We start from the raw sequence: 11589 nt of genomic DNA, 5'->3' as shown, positions 1-11589 counted from the left end.
CTAATGCTGCTATATCATGTCTTCCAAAGCAGAGATGCCCATATGCAGTCCTTGAAAGCCCCGATCCAGCTGTTTTACATGTTCCCCTACTCCAACATGGCTTACTCATATGATGATGATCATGATCAGGTTTCTGTGAAGCTTGCTGACAATTTGAATCAGGCGTGCTGGAAAAAGGAGACATCTTAATCATGCTGGATATGGGCTCTCGAGGATTGAACTTGGCCACCCCTATTCTAAGATGTGAATTAGATTGTTTATACATGACACTTTTGGGTTAAAGCTTGTGAATGGCTTGGAGGAAATGGGAAATGCACCCTTACACATGCAATTGTTCAGATCTGAAGGGAGAAGTTAGGTTGGTGTGGGAGGTGATATGAGCCAGGTCCACATTCAGCAGGTCATCAATCCTTTTTAAATAGACCAGCACCCCCCAGAGCCTGCCTGCTGTGCCCTCCTCTGGCCACACTCACACCTTTCCATTTTCTACTCCATCGGCCAGGCGAAATGTGGAATGCTTCCATGTTATCTGTTATTCAAAGCCAAGTTTGCACTGGATGAATCTTTTTTAATGCATTTCCTAATAGCCCCATTCTGCCATCAAAATGTACCTTGCTGATGAAGTATGTGAAAGTAAACACCATTAATTAAGTGGAAACCAGGACCTTTATTTAAAAGCTGAAATGTGTTTGAACAGTCCCTAAATACTTCCGGATGGCTCTTTGCTACCAGAGCAAATCTAAGGTTGAGTGCTGAACGAGTCTTTGGACCAAAACCTGTCTCTGCACATTTATTTTACCTGTGAGTGATTTTTAATCACAGGCCCAATTCCAAACCCATCCCTCAAGGTATTCAACCTGAGGTACTTTTCATTTACTTTTCCCGTCTCACCACTGCCATTCCATTCTCGATGCACAATTCTTCAAAGTGCACACCCAAGCAATAATCAGATTGGTCTCCACTCGACCAGAGGGGAGGAATTCTGCACTTATTGAATGTCAGCTGCAGAGGGTTAATGTCTCCTTGACTGCAGGTCTGGCAGAGAAAGTGAAACATGGCGCAGTCGGGTTTGGTGAAATGATACCATATATTCATCTTTTTATGTTTGCATGAAGCATCAGTCTTTGTCAGAATAGAGATACAGAGTAAGCTATTTTGTGTTGTATCATTTATGTTGGAAAATGTGATGCTCCCCATTGTGTAAATGCAATCTTACAAATATTCAATTTGGAATCCTGGCAACACTAAAAAGAAAACAGACATGGCTTTATAACTTTATATCACGGCTGACTATATGAAGGAATAATACATTGAAACAGTATTAGAAGAATTAAAAACCAAATTTTCCCAAAGGCATTCTATGTATGTAATTGACATTGTTTTTTTTTTCAGTCATCAAAGCAAAAAACACCTGAATATCACAAATCATCCTGCTCTTAATGGATGATTTCCACGAGCATAAAACCACATTAGACTCCCACCTTGCACCCCTCGCCAAGCAACAGCTGGCCCTCAAGGACTCAGTGACTTCGCAATTATTTTGGAAGTGGGCAGAGACAGTGTAAGTCTGAGTCTGCCAGATCGATGCTATGCACTCTGCACCTTATTTGGCAACATCGTCACATATAATGACCACAGATTAAGTCCACTCTACAGTCTCATAGGTGTATATCAGGATCTCCCCTCATTTAAATAGCAGTCACCGAGACCCCTCCTGTTCCTCCCTGTGCCCAGCCTCACCCTCCTTCAGTAGGTCAGCCGGGTGTTCAAAGGAGCAGACTGCAGCAGATGGATTATGGAGATCAAACTGTGTGTGCTCGCTAATTAAATTTTACACCGTAGCCATGGCTCAGAGCACCAGAACTTCTGTCCAGTTTGTGTTCGCTTATCTCAGATGTGCTTGTTGCTTACTTGGACATTAGATTGGAGCTGGAGCTCGACTGCTGAACTGCAGCGCATCTCCATAAGAAATTTGGATGGACCTGGTTTTATTTGGCTCATGTTTAGCAAGAGAGGATACACCAATGTCTATTTTAGGTAGAGATTGAGGTGAATTTTATAAAGCACATTAATTTTGTTTCTGTTTGTCACTGGTTTTATGATGCCTCGGTGGATTTATGAGCTTAATGGGGTGTTGATGGTTATTTTTTTTTTTACTTTAGTACTATGAATTGAAAATCAAAAAATCTTGACCGTATTGTGTTCCGTTCTTGGGCACTTTTCCATGGTTTAATGCCAAAAAGATTTTTCAAGAATTCGTGGTGAACTTTATTTAGTTAACTACAGTATAAAACATATTCTGAGATAAAAACTAACCTGAAATTATTAAGCAGCTGTTAAAAGAGTAAAGCCCATCTGGCAAGCTATCATGTAAATATGCCCACTGGGGGAAAGGTGATTAACTCAGAGCAGACTAGTTTTATAGCCTATGGGTTTATTTCCAACATGTATACAATAAAAGAAAACAAGTTCACAAATCGGATACCTTCATTGTGTTAAGATCATGACATTTCCGATCTGATTCAAAAATTATGTTTCATTGATCTAGATCAACACAAAACAGTTTGATTTAGACATTCAAAGCACTGCATAATGGACAGTGTACATTACTTGTATTAAACTTAAAAGAGCATCGATATTATCTTTCCTTTCGGGTTTTCCCTTCAAGGGTCGCCACAAGGAATCAGTGCCCTCCATCTAACCCGGTCTTGTGTATCCTCTTCTCTCACACTCGCTACCTTCATGTCCTCTTTGACAAGATCCATAAACCTCCTCTGAGGTTTTACTTTCGGTCTCCAGCCTGGCAGTTCAAGGCTCAGCATCCATCTTCCGATAGACACAATCTCTCCTCTGGACATGTCCAAACCATCTCAGTCTGGCCTCTCTGACTTTCGCTCGAAAGCCTCTAATATGAGTTGTCCCTCTAATGTACTCATTCCTGATCCTATTCAACCTGGTCACTCCCAAAGAAAACCTCAACATCTTCATCTCTGCTACCTCCAGCTCTGCTTCCTCTCTTTTCTTCAGTGGCAGTATCTCCAGTCCAAACATCATGGTTGGTCTCACCACCATTTAATACGTATACCTTTATTCCTAGCTGAAACCCTTCTATCACACATCACACATCACACCTGACCTTTTTCTCCAGCCGCTCCAGTTTGCCTGGACACGCTTCCTCACCACTTTTCCACACTCTCCATTGCTCTAGACCACAAGTGTCAAAGTCAAGGCCCGCGGGCCAAATCCGGCCCGCCACATCATTTTTTTTCGGCCCGTGAAAGCAAATCAAACTTGTTAAATTCCATGATGAATTTCTCCACTGTGAGACTAATAAAGGCATATCCAATCCAATCCAATCCAATGATTGCTAAAATCTGAGCCAAAATTTCATATTTTTGGATGTCAACCACAATAAAAGTTATTATTCTTGACTTCAGATTTGAAAACGAGTTATTCATTAATTTGCTGTGTGCTCTATATGTAATATTTGAAGGGATTTAAACATTCTAATGGGTTCCCCAAATTCATAACGGCCCTTGAGAGGAAACCATAACTACAATGTGGCCCGCGGCAAAAAAATGACTTTTACACCCCTGCTCTCGACAGTTGAACCCAAGTACTTAAAATTTTCCACCTTCTTTATCTCTTCTGCCTGGAACCTCACTCTTGTACTTGCGTCCTTGTCATTCACACATATATATTCCGTCTTGCTGCGACTGATCTTCATTCCTCTCCTTTCCAGTGCCAACCTCCACCTCTCTAGTTTCTCCCCCACCTGTTCCCTGCTCTCGCTACAGATCACAATGTCATCTGCAAACATCATGGTCCAAAGAGATTATTGTCTGAAATCGTCTTTCAGCCTGTCCATCACCATAGCGAATGAGAAGGGGCTCAGAGCTGTCCTCCGTCACACTGACAGCACACATCACAACTGTCTTACAGTCAGTGACGTGCTGTGAGTTTCATGGCTGGTGAGGCACTGACGTCATCACAGTCAGATTTACAAACATGAACTCTACAGAGTAGCTTATTCACCATTTGATTGGCAACAGTTAACGCATTGTGTTTGCCAGCATTCTTTATATAAACTGTAGCATAGAAAAAAAGAAAAAAAAAACGTTATTATCGTGTTACCTTTACTTATAAATGAAGTAAAGAAAGGCATCGATAACTTCTTTGTAGAAGCCTTCCTTATCTTTCTTCAGTTTTAAAAGTCTCTCAATTTCTTTCAATTTAAATGTGTAATCCTCCATTCTGAAATAAGGCCAAGCAACACGAAAACATGACTGGATGGTTGCACTTAACTTGATAACTGTTTACTGTAACTTGCTCTCACTAATTCTATTATTCTGCACCCGAGTAGGCGCAAGAAGAATCTGTAATCACCAGTGCGCCCTGTCATGAGGCAAGAGAACCGTGTGCCTCACCTATGCACACAGTTTTGATAAAAATAAAATAAAATAAACACTGTAGTACAGTGTTTATAATGTAAAGCGACTCTATTATTTTATATATATATATATTATATATATATTATATTACTTATATACACCAGCTAAACTGTAGAAATTTTGTTCATATACTAAAAGTGTTTGAACACTTTAATTGCTATATGCAGACAGACAGCAATGTGGTCTCACTGCAGAGCAAGCCAACACAGTTAGCATAGTCATTGCGCAATACATGGTGAAGCTCAGCCAGCTGCTGCCTCACCGCTCGTCTCTACATAGTATTTGAACGGTAAATGTGAAAATTCAGCGATTTTGAAAAAAAAATCCAAAAATGGTGAATATAAATGGAAAAGAACTTTAAAGTACAAATCACGCAATAAATATAACTGTTTAATTATTATTTTTTCATTTGATATTTCCATGATGACAGGTGAGGCCCAGCCTCACCTGCCTCCCCTGACTGCATGTTACTGCTTACAGCAGGGGTCTCAAACTCAATTTACCCAGGGGCCGCTGGAAGTAGAGTCTGGGTGAGGCTGGGCCGCATCGGTTTTTCCACAAGAAAATCACAGATAAAACATTCCAATGTTCTCAAAGTCTTTATTTTTAACACACAAAAAATTATTTAAACGAATAAATGGAAAAATGAATAAAAAAATAAATGAACCAGTAATAAATATATACAATAATTTAATGATCATAAGGCAGTTGCAGACGACTGAAAAAAACACAGGAAAACGAATTATTTTAATAAAGTTTCAAATGTCTGTATTCACAGTTCTTTAACCTTTAACTTTCTTAACATAAAGAAAATATTGAACATTAACTGTCCTAAACATTGCTTATCTTGCCTACTTGTTCAGCTCCACACACAAGTTTCATTCATATCAATCATGCGGGCCGCGCTAACTTTAATCTTTCATATCAAGGCGGGTCGCAAAATATTCTTTCGGGGGCCGCATTTGGCCCGCGGGCCGCGAGTTTGAGTCCCCTGGCTTACAGTCATCATACGTCTTGCCCCGCTTTGACTTTTCTGTCACTCCCGACTTCCTCATGCTCACCCTGTCATACGCTTTCACCACTTCTTTATCAGCATCCTCAAAGTAAACACTGCATCTGTCATACTCTTTTTTTGGCATGGCTCGTATTTTAGCTTCAACTACTCTTTCCCATAGTTTCATTGTATGGCTCATCAACTTTATTCCTCTGTAGTTTCTACAACTCTGCACATCTCCATTGTTCTTAAAAATGTGCACCAGTAAACTGCGTCTCCATGAATGATGCCAAAATGGTACACACGCACCTTGAAAAACTATATTCAAAAAGACAAAATAGGAAGGTACAGAGAATCCAACCTGAAAAGAATCAGGCAGTTGAAATGTTATTTGTTTAGGAAGACCATTGTCACATCTCGTCGCCGTCCTGGGCGCGCCCCGCCCCTCCTGTCACCTCCTCCGCTGCTCCCGGGAGACGGCCCCTCCCATCATCACGCACCTGGGTCCCCACAGCTGATTGTCATTCCCTTGATTGTGCCTTCTGACTATATCTACCGATATAGTCAGCTATACAGTCGCCGTCGGAGTATTCTGAAAGCCACCCTGTTACTTCCGTGCCGTCAGATCAGCTGTCACCGATCTCCCTCACTCACCTCATCCTGCTGTCATTTTTTCATGCGTGCCTCAGTAAAGACTTTTGTATACGAGTATCTGTCTCGCCGTGTATTTTGGATCCACACTCCCCGCTTTCCTTTCGGCCCTCGAGCCTCAAGTGACGTGACAACCATAGAATAAGGTCGGATAAGCCAACCCCAACTGTTTTCGGACAGTAGGCGGGGGACACCCTGAACCGGTTGCCAGCCAATCACTGGGCACATGGAGACGTACAACCACCTGCACTCACACCGAAGGGCAATTTGAAGTGTTCCATTAACCTGTCATGCATGATTTTGAAATGTAAGAGGAAACCGGAGTACCCGTAGAAAACCCACAAAGGCACTGGGAAAGCATTGCAAACTCCACACAGGGAGGCCGGAGCTGGAATGGAACCCTGCACCTCTGTGAGATTTATGTGTTGACCAATCGATTATCAGATCAATGATAAAACAATATTTTGTTGCGCTTGTATCTGTGACCACACACTATTGCCTCAAATCTACAGGCAGCAATTTGAGCAACATTCTGATAGATATTCTGACCTGAAAAAAATATATACAGTAAAGTCTCGTTATATCGATATCGGATATATCGATAGTCCCGGTTATATCGATACTATTTCTATGCACGCACGGAGAAAATTACATGCAAACAGGGTCGGATATATCGATAGTGCCGGTTATATCGATATTTTTGCGGACTCCCTTGAATATCGATATAACGAGACTTTACTGTATATGACAGAGGTCAGAACTTGGTTGTCCTGAATTTTTTTTTTTGTTTTTGTCAGTCCATGATTCACTGTTGTGAGCATTGTGTCTTGGCATTCACCCACCGACTTTTCCATGTTTAGTGATTTGGTGGCTTTGTGTGTTTTCCATCTCTGCAGGAAACCCTCTGCTCTTAAACTCTTCTATTCCACCAGACTTAACTGAGGGACGCACCTATAGCACTCCTCTGTGCTTCCAGGATGGTACAGAGAAAGAACTTTTTGACCCCCTGCCAGACATAAAGGTGAATGTGCAGGGCTCATTTATGGTATACGGTATGGCGGAACGTGCAGAGTTCCATACCAAAACACCTGTTGAGACCTTACCACGGGACCTGAGCCGGAATTACTGCAGTTCACTAGACAGGCGTAAGAAGGCTCTGCTCACTTTCAATGGACCTTTGAACACCAGTAAACATCAACTGAGAACCACCGGCATTTTTAGTCAGCCTGGAGGACGACTTGCCCTGCCAAATACTGGTGAGTAGATACATTAAAAGCAGAGGCTAGGTTTTGTTTGCTGGATCATCCCTTTCCATCTTGCATTTTCAAGTTTGGTTCTGAAAATGGAAAGCACCTCAAATGCAGTCCCCATTGCATCCCTTGCTGCCGCAGCTTTGTAAACCTTCATACCTGAATGCACTTTCAAGGCCTGCTCCTCCTTTGAGTGATGACATATAACTGGATAATGGATTGATCTAGAACTGCTTCATGTCACAAAGAGGGTACAGCAAGTGCTGTAGAATGAATGACTCTCCGTGTCTTTGTGTTTTCATGTTATTTGTTATTTATTTTATTATTATTTTTTTTTTACTTCAAGATGGCATCGCGAGAGTGGCTGCCTTTCCAGCAGCTCCTGTATTTTGTTTTTCTACTTTCTTTCCTTTCCTCTTCCTTTCATAACTTTGCTGCTGTGAAATGTAAATTTCTTCACTGCGAGACGAATACAGGTACATCCAATCCAATTAAGTTACCTTGAGATGTGAATGAAATGAATGTTGCCTCAACTAGTTGCACATGTTGGGCATGACTCCACCTGTATCTTGATGTTGGGAGATTTTTAAATGATTGTGTGCCAAAGGAATGCAACAACACCAGATCAAAGTGTTTGGGACTCTTCTTATTTTTATTTTTGTTTTTTTTTATGGAGCAAGCTTTATGTGCGACCACTTCCTGCTAGATGAGCTGTTCATTCATAATAGCAATATGCGTCACCATCCAGTACTCTGCCTCTCGCCCGAAATCGTTTGAGATCAACCCCAGCACACCCGTAACCCTAGTCTGGATTAAAATGCTACAGGATGGATGGATATTTAAAGCCAGTTGCTTAAAAATATATTTACAGTATCATGCCGAGTTTTGAAAATGTAGTAAAGTACGGTTTTACCCCATTAACTCATGGCATATGCCCAGTGATGCACTTGCACATCTGCCGTGAGTGAGGTGACCAGTCAAGGCTCTGCCCTGCTTGCCCACATGGCTCCTCAAGTTCTGCTCTTCCGGAATAGACACATGACATTCGACACAGAAAAAAAGACAAAACATTATTCTCGGGAAAACAAAATGTCAAAACTAAATACCGGTATATTTTTTGATGTTTTTGTGGAAAAAAAAAAATATATATATATATATATATATATATATATATATATATATATATATATATATATATATATACTTTCATTCAAAAACCCACATTCATTATTTTATCTGTTATTGTGGGGAATTTGTATGTTCTATCCATCCACTTTGTGAGCTACTGGAAACGTCCATCAACACCTTTAGCTGCTACAGGATGAGAAGCAACGTTGCGCGTTGAAACCTTTTGCTGCGGTTTGAGTGCGACGATGTTCTAAGTAACTCTTGGCTAGCTCCGTGACACGTGGTTGAGTGCGACGACACTTGATGTAGCTCGTACCTTGCTACGCGAGTGCGCCGAAGCCGCTTGCCGTTGGGGTGGGAAGCACCTGCACGCCGGAGGCTCCAGGATGGATGAGCACGTTTTCACTTGTGTGAGCACGTTTTCACTGTATCTATCCCGGTCAAGCATGACGCTTCGTACTGATGTCACAATGTTTATTGGAAAACACTTGGAACACCTTCAAAACTAAAGGACATTAAAACGACAACATTACAATAAGTTCGACAGAACATACCGTAAATAAGCAAATTAATAACATACCGTGTGCACCTTATTAACCGAAAGTAGATAAACATTGACGTAGACTTTAGACTGTCGTTCTCTATCTAGCAGTTACTCTGCTTCTGTCTCTCTCTAGCATTAGTCTCGTTCTGTCTGTCTCGCCTTACTCGCGTTTATCGAAACACATGACACGGAAGCGAAAGTGATAATGACAAAACATTATAAATAAGTATTGAAAACGATTTCAAGAAAAACATATAACATATAACATTACGAACTTGTCACGTTTTGCAAGGTGGTGATGGCAGGTGCGGATCCCAAAAAGCAGGCAGGAGGGAGCAGGAGGTTGTGTTTGATAAATGGTATTAAAATAAAGTCAGAAGGAAAGTCAGCAGGAACAAAATCTAAAACATCCAAATCATCTGAACAGAAAAAATACAAAGCCGGGAGTCCTTGTAAGTGCCGCTGATTAAAACGACCAGCACCTGCGAGGCTGCAGGCAGGGCTGACGTTGCTACCCGTTGGTCGCCAATCCGAACGTGGCAGTCCGCCACTGATCGGGACGACCAGCACCTGTGCAGGCGGGGCCGACAGCGCCACGTGTTGGTCGCCAACCAGATCATGACAGAACTATTTTTCGGGATACACACAGAGCTGCCACAATGAGTGATGTGACGTTCGCGAACAAGTCCGTTCTCCTAACAAGAAAATGGTGGCCGACTGTTTTGGTCTCTATTCCCCGCCCCCAGTCTTCGGTTAAAGCCATGTGATTGGTCAAGAACACAGCAGTGGGGGGGGGGGTAAACATTAAAGGGACATGCAGACGACAGAGAGAGTGAGAAAAAAAAAAACACACACACACACACACACGAAAGGGAGACGACAGAGCTTGAAACAAAAGTGGAAAAAAAACAAAAGTGAAATGGTGAGATATCTTGCCTACTTGTTCAGCTCCACACACAAGTTTCATTCATATCAATCATGCGGGCCGCGCTAACTTTAATCTTTCATATCAAGGCGGGTCGCAAAATATTCTTTCGGGGGCCGCATTTGGCCCGCGGGCCGCGAGTTTGAGTCCCCTGGCTTACAGTCATCATACGTCTTGCCCCGCTTTGACTTTTCTGTCACTCCCGACTTCCTCATGCTCACCCTGTCATACGCTTTCACCACTTCTTTATCAGCATCCTCAAAGTAAACACTGCATCTGTCATACTCTTTTTTTGGCATGGCTCGTATTTTAGCTTCAACTACTCTTTCCCATAGTTTCATTGTATGGCTCATCAACTTTATTCCTCTGTAGTTTCTACAACTCTGCACATCTCCATTGTTCTTAAAAATGTGCACCAGTAAACTGCGTCTCCATGAATGATGCCAAAATGGCACACACGCACCTTGAAAAACTATATTCAAAAAGACAAAATAGGAAGGTACAGAGAATCCAACCTGAAAAGAATCAGGCAGTTGAAATGTTATTTGTTTAGGAAGACCATTGTCACATCTCGTCACCGTCCTGGGCGCGCCCCGCCCCTCCTGTCACCTCCTCCGCTGCTCCCGGGAGACGGCCCCTCCCATCATCACGCACCTGGGTCCCCACAGCTGATTGTCATTCCCTTGATTGTGCCTTCTGACTATATCTACCGATCGCGCTATACAGTCGCCGTCGGAGTATTCTGAAAGCCACCCTGTTACTTCCGTGCCGTCAGATCAGCTGTCACCGATCTCCCTCACTCACCTCATCCTGCTGTCATTTTTTCATGCGTGCCTCAGTAAAGACTTTTGTATACGAGTATCTGTCTCGCCGTGTATTTTGGATCCACACTCCCCGCTTTCCTTTCGTCACTCGAGCCCAGCCCTCGAGCCTCAAGTGACATGACAACCATAGAATAAGGTCGGATAAGCCAACCCCAATTGTCTTCGGACAGTAGGCGGGGGACACCCTGAACCGGTTGCCAGCCAATCACTGGGCACATGGAGACGTACAACCACCTGCACTCACACCGAAGGGCAATTTGAAGTGTTCCATTAACCTGTCATGCATGATTTTGAAATGTAAGAGGAAACCGGAGTACCCGTAGAAAACCCACAAAGGCACTGGGAAAGCATTGCAAACTCCACACAGGGAGGCCGGAGCTGGAATGGAACCCTGCACCTCTGTGAGATTTATGTGTTGACCAATCGATTATCAGATCAATGATAAAACAATATTTTGTTGCGCTTGTATCTGTGACCACACACTATTGCCTCAAATCTACAGGCAGCAATTTGAGCAACATTCTGATAGATATTCTGACCTGAAAAAATATATACAGTAAAGTCTCGTTATATCGATATCGGATATATCGATAGTCCCGGTTATATCGATACTATTTCTATGCACGCACGGAGAAAATTACATGCAAACAGGGTCGGATGTATCGATAGTCCCGGTTATATCGATATTTTTGCGGACTCCCTTGAATATCGATATAACGAGACTTTACTGTATATGACAGAGGTCAGAACTTGGTTGTCCTGATTTTTTTTTTGTTTTTGTCAGTCCATGATTCACTGTTGTGAGCATTGTGTCTTGGCATT

General features: G+C 42.4%; 1 protein-coding gene across 4 annotated transcripts in view; it reads left to right on the top strand.

Moving 5' to 3' along the window:
• unc5db (unc-5 netrin receptor Db) overlaps positions 1-11589 on the top strand; it is a 255429-nt gene that overhangs the window by 181443 nt on the left and 62397 nt on the right. The gene's annotated exons all lie outside the window — the stretch shown is intronic.

Source organism: Hippocampus bargibanti, linkage group LG04 (genome assembly GCF_051943395.1).
Source record: "Hippocampus bargibanti isolate YZ-2025 linkage group LG04, ASM5194339v1, whole genome shotgun sequence".
Lineage (NCBI taxonomy): Eukaryota > Metazoa > Chordata > Actinopteri > Syngnathiformes > Syngnathidae > Hippocampus > Hippocampus bargibanti.
The sequence above is the reverse complement of the archived record's forward strand: the minus strand, read 5'-3'. Positions and strand labels throughout refer to the sequence as shown.